Source organism: Chinchilla lanigera, unplaced genomic scaffold (assembly GCF_000276665.1).
Source record: "Chinchilla lanigera isolate Chin_1 unplaced genomic scaffold, ChiLan1.0 scaffold00089, whole genome shotgun sequence".
Taxonomy (NCBI): Eukaryota; Metazoa; Chordata; class Mammalia; order Rodentia; family Chinchillidae; genus Chinchilla; species Chinchilla lanigera.
The window spans coordinates 6,143,020-6,156,001 of NW_004955490.1; the positions used below are offsets into that span (position 1 = coordinate 6,143,020).

General features: G+C 38.0%; 1 protein-coding gene across 3 annotated transcripts in view; it reads left to right on the forward strand.

The window, feature by feature from the left end:
• The first annotated feature begins 813 nt into the window (after positions 1-813).
• Acsl4 (acyl-CoA synthetase long-chain family member 4) overlaps positions 814-12,982 on the forward strand; it is an 84,563-nt gene continuing 72,394 nt past the window's right edge. For 2 of the 3 annotated variants that reach the window (XM_005404663.2, XM_013504536.1), the window contains exon 1: positions 815-974. The gene's annotated coding sequence lies outside the window, so the exon portion shown is untranslated. Of the gene's footprint in view, positions 975-12,982 lie in introns of all 3 variants that reach the window. The other variant, XM_005404662.2, reaches the window with a different exon arrangement.

A 12,982-nucleotide genomic window follows, 5' to 3' on the forward strand; every position in this document is an offset into this window, starting at 1 on the left:
AGGCTGGCCTTGAGCTCGTGGTGATCCTCCTGCCTCAGCCTCCTGAGCGCTGGGATTACAGGCGTGTGCCACCATGGCTGGCTCAGTAATTTCTTGAATCTCTTGGGAAAAGCACTTGTAGGATTGGTTTATAAATAAGGACCAAAACCAGTAAGATGTCACAGTGCTGTGGTGACTTTTTCCCCTATCATTTGTGGGCTTCTTTGCCATTACATTATTCCTTATACCAGGATGGAAATCAAAGACACAAGGTGAAAACCTTGCATTCTTGTGGTATTTCACAAGCAGGAGCGAATGGGGATCTTAATACAGTGCTAGACAAGACAAACAGACGAGAAGCTAAGGCTTCTCGAAGCAGAACACATTCACTCAAGGGAGTTAGGATCTCTGTACAGGAAGAGCAATGAAGACCTAAGATGCCTATCTTTAAAGGCAAGTGCAAGATGACCTCGGGAGAACTTTCATGCCAGGGTGGAGTCGTGGGGAAGAAGTGCGGGCGTGGGCCCGTTCCGCATCTCTCCTCAATTCGGCGCTAGGCCCTTCTGCAACCCTCTTGCCAGCAACCCGGTGCCAGCAAGCCAGGAGGCAGCGGCAACCGGCTGGGAGCCGTTAGCCGCCTCCGCGCCCCCGCAGCGCCCCGCTCCCGCAGCTGGAGCGCGCCTGGCTCCACCTTTTCGGCTGACGTCCCGGGTGAGCGGGGGCGGGCGCGTGGGTGGGCCGAGCCGTCGGCGGCCTGCGATTTGGCCGGCTAAGCCACACCACCGCACGCCCCCGCTCCGCCCGCCCCTCCGGGCGCGTCTTTTCCGGGCTCGCGCCGCGCCCCGCCCCCGCTGGCCCTTGGCGTGCGCGCGCGCCGCTGCAGCGTTCTTGTGGCCTCTGCGGCGCTCCCTCCTCGCCCGGCGCTAACGGCACGCGGCTCTCTCCGTGAGCTTCGCCGGCCGGCGGCTGAGAGGACGCGGTGGGCAGCGCCCGCGGTGAGTACCTCCGGGCGAGGAGGCTGCCGGCACCCCTCGCCTGTGGGTCTCGGGGCCGGGGCTGTTGGGTTGGGGCGCCGCACCTGAGCGTGGAGGACGCGGGCTGGGCGTTCCGGCTCCCCGCGGCTGGCCGCTTTCTTCTGGGGCCCGGCACGCTCCCCGCCAGGCGCCCGCCAGGCCGCGGCGGCTTCTGCGGTCACCGTGTCCCCTTTCTGGTGCGGTCTGGGGTCCGGAGCACCTGGCCCGCCGCCTCCTACCTCTCACCGTAGCCCGAAGGTCGGAAGTCATCTTTCTGGTCCGGGCACTCGGTTTTTCCTTGTCCCTTTTGAGAGGAACACATGAAGTGTTTAAGAGACCTCCAAACGACCTTTAGGGCGCCCCTAGACCTCAACTCCATTTTGTCCCCTCCTGCTCGCTCTGTAACTGAGAACTAGGAGGGTTTCTCTGCCTCTGGAAGCATCTGCTTTCTCTAATTTGAGGAATGTTCTCGCTTCTACTATATTCTTACCATCTATACCTTTAGATATGTTAGAAAACATCTGGATTCTAGCAGAAGCATGCTTCCCCAAACCGTTCCTTCTGTCTAGATCTCCGCCTTCAGTGAGTGCTGTGTATTTCGTATGAGCTTTATTCACTTCCTTTTCCTCTCATGTGAGTACCCAAAAGAATTTTGGCTGATGTCTGTACGAAAACCTAGGAGAATATGATTCATTGCCTAGTCCCATCAAGGGGTTACATATTTGAAATCAGACGTCACTCCCTTTCACTTCAGCATCTCTTCCTTCGAAGGGATTTTTTTCACCCTCTTGAAAATAATTTCATGGATTAGCTCTTTCCACCTGAAAAACGCAGTCCTAACCCTGAGGAACGGTGAGATGAAGAATAAAGGTAAAATAGCATTTAAATGAACCCCTTTGAGAAAGTAAGCAGTTTACTTTATTGGTAATTGGTTTAATCAGTTGCTTAGTTTCCTGTTCGGTAAAAATAGGGATGTTGGACTGGAGCATAACTGAAGTACCAGTTTCAGTATTTTTATTCTTGGACCTCTAAATCCATGTGTTGTGCCATGTGGCTGCATAATAGAGACTTAAGCTGATGAAAGCCTGGTTTCTCATCATGGCTTGTCACTTCTGGTTTTTTTCTTTTTAAAATTTTGCCTCTAACAGAAAGAGCTTTAAATGTTCTTGATACATAAAGTGGCAACTGGAGATTCTGTTACAGTATTTCCAATGAACATACCAATCAAGATGATAAAAGTGTAAGTCCTCTTCCTTAAATCGTAGAACAACTCACCTTTTTATGTAAGACTTGTTAGAATTAACACTCTCTGTGACTTAAATAGGGGATAAAACATTAAACTCTCAGTATATTTGCGCCTTAGAATGAAGTTCTTTATTGTCCTGATATCAGAAGTAATTTAACATCTGAAGGGATAATGAAACAATTAAATTTTAAGTAAATTTAGTTTTGTGGTTTTTAAAACCTGTTTATAAAACATGTGATTCAGATTAAGATGTTTGGTTGAGTATTTTAGGCGGGGATGAAATGGATGAAGCAAGAACAGTCTTGCCCAGTTCAGTGAGAAGAGAAATGAATTGGGGCTCTGGAGAGGCTCAGGTTCCCATCTCAGCTCTAGATAGATGTATAACCCCTTAAAAAGGTTCCTTTACCTTCTTTGTTTTTCACACGTATAACTAAGTGTCTTCGTGGTTGGCAGAATGATCGGTAAGTTCTCAACTTGAATTCAATATTTTTTTAACTGAATAGATATGATGGATATATATTATATTTAATATACATATGTAATGCATTTTGCATTAAGACTGTGTCATAAATCTGTTATACCAGTTATTTAGAATGTTTTTCTCAAAGGTCTGCATATATTAGTTTAATGTAGATATACTTAGTTATTAATGCATTCTAATTTAATAAGTTACATGTGAGTGTATAAAATAAGGGAGGGGAGGAGAAAAGGATGTAAAAAGAATGTTTTAAAATTTTTAAATTTTTTTTATTTACTTAAAGGAGTAAAAGAAGGATAATATAGCAATAGGGGTATTTACCGAATTATAGGCAAAGTGGTAGAACATTATCAGTGGTTGTTATTTTACCTATTGGTATCTTCAAGATAGTTTCTCAGGAAAACAAATAATAGTGAGTTACAGACAAAAATGGTAGGAAATTATCAATGGTTGTTGTACTATACTTTGGAGTCTTCAAAATGGTTTCCAGAGAAAACAAATAGAGCTATACATGAGTGATCAATTAAATAATCATTGACTGTTCTCAATGGTTGTTGTCGAAAACACATAGTATACATCCATTTACGAAATAGCATAGGAACAATACAAACATTACGGAGTTATGAACAGATTGGTAGGAAATTATCAATGGCTGCTGTAATACATGTTGGTATCTTCAAAGTGGTTAAAAGAATTTTTTGAAAACTAGCTATTACTAAATTGTTAACTTCAGACTGCAAATAAAATGTTTATAAACCGGGAGTGGTGGCGCACGCCTGTAATCCCAGCACGGGGGGGGCTGAGGCAGGCAGATTGTTGTGAGTTTGGGAGGCTGAGGCAGGTGGATTGTTGTGAGTTTGGGAGGCTGAGGCAGGCGGATGGTTGTGAGTTCAAGACCAGCCTGGGCTACAAAGTGAGTTCAAGGCCAGCCTGAACTGCATAGTGAGACCCTGTGTGAAAAGGTTAAAAAAAAAATGTTTATATACCATGCTGATTTTGTTTATTTTGTGATTACTATTTTATTTACTTATTTTTAAATTTTTATTAATACATATTTACAGTACATAATGGTTATATTCATTATGAGGAATTGGTACACATCTTAATTCTTTTTACATCTCCTTCTCCCCTCCCCATTCCCTCTTTTCTCCAAGTCTTGCTCCCCTTCCCATTTACAAAAGATGTATGTCCATGTTGCCTATTATCTGTCTTTTATTTTGCTCTTTATTTATACTTTGGGTCCTCATGTAGGAGAACCCGTGCAATACCTAAGCTTGTGTGTCTGACTTACTTCATTTAACATTATTTTAAAACATTCCTGGGTTTTAAAAATTTATAAGGGAACATGTACATACTGCCTTGTAATTTACTAGGAACTTTACAAGAATATGCGTACATCTCATTTGTTCTATTTGTTCATTCATTTAACTATCTTGCTCCTCCATCTGTCATTTATTTTGTGCCAGCCCTCAGGATATGATAGTTAAGAAGACAATCTCTATTTGATGAGTATGTAGTCTGGGATGGTGCTTGGGTTGTTAGAGAGACAGATGTATACAGTTTATTTTTATGAAAAACAGCAACCAAATCAGGGACATAAAATCTTGAGGAAATTAAGGCTGCATAGGGGAGGAGAAGATGGTTGTATTAATTGTAGCTCGTAGAATTTTTCCAGCATTATTTTTTCCCCTTCTTTGAACTTTGATTGCTAAGCCCTTTGCAAAAATAAAAGCTTTGTTTTTCTACTACTGCGATTGGGTGGTCTTATATACTTTTTGGGGGGTTTTTTTGAGACAGGATCTCACTATGCAGTTCAGGTGGACTTTGAACTCACTTTGAAGCCCAGGATGGCCTTGACCTTGTAGCAATCCTCCTGCCTCAGCCTTCCAAATGCTGGGATTACAGGCGTGGGCCACCATGCCCAGTTTATATACTTTTTAAAAATTTCCTTTTGACTTTGAATTTTGAGATAGTTTTGATATGAATTTTGAGATTGTCAAGCATTTGTAAGAAATAATGTCCTTTATCTGTTCCCACAATCACGCATACATAGAGTATAGCAACAGAACCAAGGAATCCCTGCTTATGCAGATTTTACCAGTTTTAACATGCTCTAGTTTGTGTATATGTATTTAGTTCTATGCAATGTTAGCATATTTAGATTTGTATGATCATAGGCAAGTTACAGAACAGTTAAATCACCAGAAGTATCTCATGTGTTGCCTTTCATATTCATAGCCATCTCCCTCCTTTCCTGACACATGACAAACGACAATTCTATTTTACACATATTACCTTGTCATTTAAAAAATGCTGTATAAATGGACTTAGAGTAAACATTTGAAATTAGATTTTTTCACTTGACATAATTTCTGGAGATTCATGTGAGGAATGTATCCTTTATCAGTAGTTTGTACATTTTCATTGCTGAATAGTATTCCATGGTATGGATGCACTATGTTTAACTACTTATCAAAGAACATCTGGTGTTTTCAGGGTTTCATTTTTAGTTCTGGCCCAATTATAAATAAAACTCCTGTGAACAGTTAGGTACAGGTTTTTATATGAGCGCAAAGTTTCATTTCTCTGGAATAGTTACCCGAGTACAATTGCTGAGTTTTATAATAATTGCTTGTTTCATGTTCTAAGGAACTTCCCAAGTGTTTTCCACAGTGGCTGTACCATTTTCCATTTCTATCAGCTGTATATGAGAGTTCTGTTTAAATACTGATCTCTTGTTTGATATGTGCTTTGAAAGTATATTCTTTTAGTCTGTAGCTTGTCTTTCTTCCAGCCTTTTCACAGGGAGTTTTGCAGAACAAAAGTCTTTAATTTGAATGAAGTCTAGTTTATTAATTTCTTTCTTTTATAGAATATGCTTTTGGTGCCAAGAGGTTTTACATACATTTGTTACTTAATTTTCTTTCTTTTTGTTCTGTATAATACCCATTGTTTGTGTAAGCAGTGTGAGCATTTTATCTTTCAATAATCCTGGAGCTAAAATATATTCTGTGAAGAAGTAGCCTTGAGCTTAGCATGGGAAGACGTATTTGGACATTCTCTAACTGTATTAAAATGGCTGCTAACATTTTAAGCCTTAAAAACGAAATGACTACCTCACTATGCTCTCAAATGTAACATAAAAATCTGTACTTTAAAATTAGATAACGTGTTGTGCCAAGGAGGTTTTTGGTTTCACTTTCTAATTTAAAAATATTTTGGCAAAACTATAGTTTTTCAATCAAAGATTTTGGTAAGTAAGCCAGAGAACAAATTTATGTTCTAATTTAAAAGTACACTGAAAGTCTACTTCTGCAGTTTGAGTAGTGACATTATGAGTCATAACCATGTAAGTGATAGGCTTTTTCTACTATTATCAGAATAATGAATAAAAGATTATTGAATTTGTCCAGAATGTATATTTCCTTTTATTGTAGCTACTTAATATTCATATTAACTGTTTTTTAAGTTAAATACCAGCTTAAGTGATGTTTATAATTTTATGTTTAAAAAATATATGTTCATGATATTAATAGAACTTACAGGAAGAGGTTAGTGATTAATTTGGAGAATATTCATTTTTGCAAGGTGGTACTGACATTATCACTTAATCCCTTGTGGTTACCATATTTGCTCAAATAAGTGTGCAACTAGGGTAGTAGATTCCTATTTGAAAAAAGATCAAACATTGGTGTAAGGCAGGAGCCAGAAAAATATTCCCTGTGGCCAAAACCTGCCTACCACCAGGTTTTGTAAGTAAGCCTAAATTGGAGCACAGCCATAGCCATTCATTTATGTATTGTTTGGCTGAACAGCAGAGTTGAAACAGAGACCTTATTGCCTGATAAGGGTATTTATTCTCTGGACCATTATTTAAAAAGTTTGATGGACCCAGAGATGAGGCAACTTTATAAACTGGACATGGTGGTGCATGCTTGTAATCCCAGCACTCTGGAAGGCTGTGGCAGGAAGATTGTAAATTCTAGCTCAGCCTGGGCAGTTTAGCAAGAACTTGTCTCAAAATAAAAAATTGAGAAGGCCTGAAGATGTACGTCAGTGTGAACACCTTGGGTTCAATCCCCAGTTCTGAAACAAAGGACAATATTATAAACTGTTGTTTTTCTATACTATAAAGGAACTTTAGCAGATTTTGCAGTAAAGTTTTGTACCTTTTGGTTACGTTTCCATGGGATATTGTGGTTCAGAAGACTGCATTCATTTTCTTGACTAGCAGCTGTTTTAAGGCATGCATAGAAAGTTGGAAAGGTTGATTTTTGTTGTTGTTCTTGAAGTGAGAGTTTTTTCTGTGTGAATGTAAATTTATAGGTAAGGCAACTCAACTTCTAAGATTTAAATAGAGGCCTATACAGTCATATCCTTTGGTGACCTTGTTAGCCAGAATTGTAATGAACAAGCCAGCCATGGCAACCTTTATGCTCATGAAATTGCTACTTGATCTTTAAATGCACGGTAGAATGAGGCTATCAAACTGAATTTTGATTGTTGATTATTATTATTTTGTTTGCTTAACTTCTTCCTTTTGAAAGGTGATATTTTAGTTCTTTTAAATCTCTAAGTGTGATGTTGACAGTCAAAATGGAAAGAGGATAGTTGACTAAACATTTGGAAGGAAATGTATCTTCATTTTCCATCGTACACAGAAATAAGTTAAGGATATGTTTAAAACATGTAAGTATTTTTGATACTTCTGGAAAGCATAAGATACCATAATGAAGTTAAAAAGGCAAGTGGCAGATAGCACGGCAAATAGCTTCTATATATACAGCAGAAACTGTGACTTCCACTTACCTGACTTACCACATTAATGATGTATCTGGAATCAAACTCATAACCTCAGGTTTGCCAGGCATGCGCTGTGCCTCTGAGCTAAATCCCGGACCACCTTAAGTGATAATCTTCTTTTCCTTTGTAAAGTAACAGTGTGCACTGAACACTTGCTGTTAGTAGGTTGATATCCAGTGTTCCAGGGTGCTTTGTGTTACCCCACCAGTAGATAGGATGCTTTTATTACTGAACCTGTGTAGTTTGGTTATACATTTTTTAAAACATAATTTGTTTGATAGTTTGTATACTGATAAAATATGAGTGGATGAAATTGGAGTTCTAACTGAAAACCTTACAGATGAAATGTATCAATTATCTGGAGTTAGCTCCACATTATATGGAGATGGGGGATGGAAGTGGAGAATGGGTAGATATTAAAAAAGACTATTTAGCACATATGGATAATTGTTAAAGCTATATAATAGTTATATTATGTTCATTGTCATGAAACAAATTTAGTGGTTTTGGTAGTGTTGATTAAAAGAAGTTTCTGAGGCTGAGCATGGTGGTGCACCCCTGTAATCCCAGCACTTGGGAGGCTGAGGCAGGAGGATCATTGCGAGTTCAAGACCAGCCTGGGCTACATAGTGAACTCAAGGCCAGCCTGAACTGCATAGCGAGACCCGGCCTCAAAAAGATAAAAAAATGTTTCTGAGAAAAATGCTAATTAGTTATGGGTAAGACGACTATAAAAGTTTAGTGTAAAACAAATGTAGAAAACTAAAACTATTCTTAATTTACATTGCTTCACAAGTATCTTTCATGTTCTTTCAAGTATACCCTAAGAATTCACTTTAAATTTCTTTACAATTCATGGGCCCAGAGTTAAATAAAAAAGTGTGGCCTCTTGGACCTGTATCAGAATTTTGGTGGATGAGTATACATTTATCACAGATAAAATGAAGATAAAATGAAATATTTGATACGCATTTTTAAATGATTTTTTATCCAAATTGGCCTAAAATTTCAAAACAGTTAATCAGCTGTTTCAAATTGCATTTAATGGGCTTGTACTGTACAGTACATACACTATATAAAGAGCTGGTACAGATCAGTAAAAAAGTGATATCCATTAGGAAAAAGGCAGAGGATTTACGGCCTTCTCCACAAAAAGAAATAAACTTGGTGAATCGAAAAAGATGCTCAGAGGCCGGGGAGATAGCTCAGCAGCACATTGCCTGCCTGACAAGTGCAGGGTCCTAAGTTTGATTCCCCGTATAAAAAAGGTACTCAAAGTCACTCTAGTAAATACGGAAATGTAAACCATTTTTCATGAAATACATTGGAAAAAATGAAATATATCTACTTTAAACAAATTGTTGCTCTCATACTCTGTGTAACTTTTTTGATAAAGAATACCTAAATCTTACCATTTTAAAATGTACACATATTTTGACTCAGCAATTCCAAAACACACTTCTAGTGAAATATATGCAACTACGTGAAGTTTCACTGCAGTAAAATTGTTTATAACAGTGCAAACTTGGGAATAACCTAAATATCCTTCAGTAGGGGAATGATTTAAATAGTGGGTTGTAGTATAGAATGCCATAGAGCAATTCTAAAAAAGAAAGAAAAAAGACCCTTCAGGTAGACATATATAAACTGACATTGGAGCTCTAGAATATGTTGTTAATTGGGAGAGAAGGGAGAAGGGGATCAGAAAAATTGTACACCATGATTCCCCTTATCTAAAAACAAACAAACCCTTATCAGTTATGTAGATAATTAAACAGGTTGATTGATAACACACCAAGAATAGTTATTCCTAAAGGAAAAGGGAATAGTTAGAGGAAGGCATTATAGGGATTACTTTTACTTTTTACACTACCCATTAACTACTGTATTTAGCAATCTATAGTATGCTATTTCTTAGTAATTATTCAGATTAATAGTATGAAACATTTGCATATCACACTGGAGGATAATTGCAATATGATTCCTTTATTGTATAATAACATTGTCCTAGAGATGTATCAGTTTGTATGGATTACCTGCTCAGGTGTTTTTTAAATAACTTGTTCTCTCATTGTTGAAGTACTACTTGTATTTTCAAAATTTTCTACACTGAAAATGTAACAGTAAAGGAAAATAAAACCACCATAATCTCATATCCAGAGAGATCCACTGTCAACTCTGTGGTATACACTGTTATACATACATATTTGCACGCATGTGTATGGACACTTACACAAATAGGTACACATACCATAACATCTTTTTACAAAAATGGGTTCTTACTGTACATATTGACTTGTAACTTGCTTCCTTTAACTTGACACTATACTGTGAACATCGTTCAGGGTCAGAGTAACTCCAAATAAAGGAAAAAGACAGCTGATGAAAAAACAATATTTTACCATGTAAACACAGCATTTAATTAAAATAACTGGTTTCTAGGACAAAGTATAATCTTAAAAAAATTATGGTCATCAAAAGTAAATGACCAAGGGGGGCTGGGGATTTAGCTCAGCGGCAAAAGCGCCTGCCTGGTAAGTGCAAGATCGTGAGTTCGGTTGCCGGTACCGGAGAAAAACCAAAAAAAAAAAAAAAAAGTAAATGACCAAGGAAGTTTTAAGGTCTTAATGTTCAACCAGTTAAACTCTATTCCAGATTTAACTATGAACATGTTACAGTCATGTTTCACTTAGTGGGGATATTCTGAAAAATATGTTGTTGAATTTATTCATTGATTTTGTCAGTGTGCAAACATCATAAACTATATATAGGCAAACCTAGATGATACAGCTTACGATACACTTAATTGACGTAATTGTTTATAGTATGCTTGTTATGGTTTGTGTCTGGGTGTCCCCCCAAAGCCTCATGCGGCCATGGGGCAGGCTCTTAGAGTTTGATTGATTATGGGTGTGAGAGCTACACCCGCCCTGGGGTGGATAGTTTGCATATGTAAGGGAGAAAAAGAGGGTGCTTCTGGCCATTTCCTCCCGTGTGTGTGTGTGTGTGTGTGTGTGTGTGTGTGTGTGTGTGTGTGTATACTTGTTGCTTTGCTGTGTTCTGCCGACATGAGCTGTAGCCCTCTGCCATGTGCCATTCTGCCTTGTAACCTGCCAAGTATGGACTGAAACCTCCACAAACTGTAAGCAAAATAAACCTTTCCTTCCTTAATTTTGGGCCTCAGGTATTTTGTCCCAGCAACGAGAGAAAAGTAACCAAGACAATGCTTTTATGTGATTGCAGCCAAATAGGTTTGTTTACACCAGCATCACTACAACTGTAATATGTTGTGCTACACTCTCTACTAGATTATAGGAATCTGTGAGCTCCATTATAAGCTTGTGGGACCACCATCATATACTAGGTCCATCACTGATGGAAATGTGATTATGTAATGTTTGACTATATTTAAGTTGTAGTTATCAGCAATGTTGTATAAATGTAAAATATTGAAAATGTCATCGGAAATTTTTTTGTGTGTGTAGTTTGGTTTTAATGAAGATTAAAGAAAAACTAAACCTGAATGTTTATTTTTGTTCAAAGGAAAACCAACTGCTGTGTCTAGTTTTTGGCTAAAGATATTATGGCAAGTTATATTATTTTACAATTTAAAAAACAAAATCTAGGTATTTGGGACAACATGAGTCTTTGTCTATATCTCAGTACATAGTACATAAAATTGAATCTTAGGAAAACTTTTGTGTCTCAATTTATAGTATATAACATCAAATTATAGGAGGACCCTGTTTGATTTGGGCAAGTATGTTTGTATGCTGCTTTCTCACATCATTATTAAACATTGCACTTGCATCATTTGTTAAACAAATCCAGTAAAGGCCCATTACAATGTCCTCTGGGTTTTTGCTGTAGGACATAGAGGTCAAAATACATTATTTTATAGAGACTTTGATCTTTTAATCATTTTTTGACAAATTCCATAGGGCATTTTACAAAGGAAAGTTCTACTCTGTGGATAGTGGTATTAATGAGAAGGCTCTGCATAGCTACTGAGGTGTTCTTATGGTGACTGAAACAGTCCCTATTTTCCTGTGTTGTATACATCTTGGCCTTTTTGGAATTAATTTCATAGGAGGAGGTCTTTTTTTTTTCTCTCACAGGTGCTGTCAAGTTAGAAGACTTTACAAGGAAGTCAGGATAGAGATTTCCTATTTCTCACTTGATTAATGAGGAGGTGTGTGAAATTAGACTATTAAAGATGTGTTGAAAATGTTTGTAGTGGATTTTAGTGGTTGTTATGAAGGTAATGCAGTACGGCAGCATGGTACAATATGTTTTCTGTTAGGTATTCTGTTTATTACCTTTAATGTGTGCTTGAACTATTTTAATACTATAAAGAGTAATGATAGGGTTTAGAAGGACCCCTCCCCTGGGAGAACTGAGTGATTTGTCTTTTAAGAAGACGTGGAGAAATGGATAGAGCTGCTACAGCTGGGAAGATGGCTATCCTTCATTGTGCTCAGAATGTTAAGTCATTTCTAATTCTCAAATGAACTGAAAGCTGAAAGGTTCCCTCAGATTGGAAACAGGAACTTGGTGAATGAGTTTAAAATACAGTTAATCGCTTCAAGAAGAAAGAACTTCAAGTGATATCACATGGGACAAGTCCAAGCAGAAGATGCTAGGTTCTACATGATTATTACAAGGTACTAAGTTGAACAGTAAAAGAATAGTTGAAAAAATCATAACTATACTGAAAGATGGAACTGGGTGGTAGAAACAATTGTCAGATGAATGTGTTTCAGACAAATGGAGCAAGAGAGAAAAGCATGCCAAGGGTAATGATATTCCTACAGCTGGAACCAGAGAAACTTTCGCAGTTTGGTCTAAGTCCAATTGCAAGATTAGTCTAGGATGGTTTAAAGTCTTTGGTGGAATATTTGGGGTGCCAAAAACATTAGGTACCAAGTCAGCACCACAAAGGCTGTAGAAGGTGTTGAGATCCCTTCTGTGCCCAGACAGTTTGTTACATGTGTAGGTTAGAGTTTCTGTGAAGCAAGTTGTTCCCATAACCTGGAAACTAAAAAAGGCAGGGCCAAGTGTGCCTTTGGCAAATTATGCAACCTTTAATTGGGAAGCTAAGTAGTGGTTATTTCCCCAAATAGAAATGTCAGTATTAGCATATTTATTGAAATATAGTTACATGTTACATATTTTTAAGTAAAATGACTGGCCCCTTAAGGATGTTGTACAACTCAAAATTTCCCCTAGAATTTTTTGGACCGCTCAATTTAGATTTTATTTATAGTGTCAAGTTTGAAGGCCAGGATTTGTATGTGGAAGCAGATTTTTTCATTTATATGCGTATTTATGTTAATTGTCGCATTTTCTTCATTACCAAGAGATTATATATTAAAGTTCTTATAGAGGACTAACTTCCTTTAGGAAGTAAGTCCCAGAGAAGTCAATAGTTTCCTTTTATCTGTAGTTTCATTTCCTATAGTT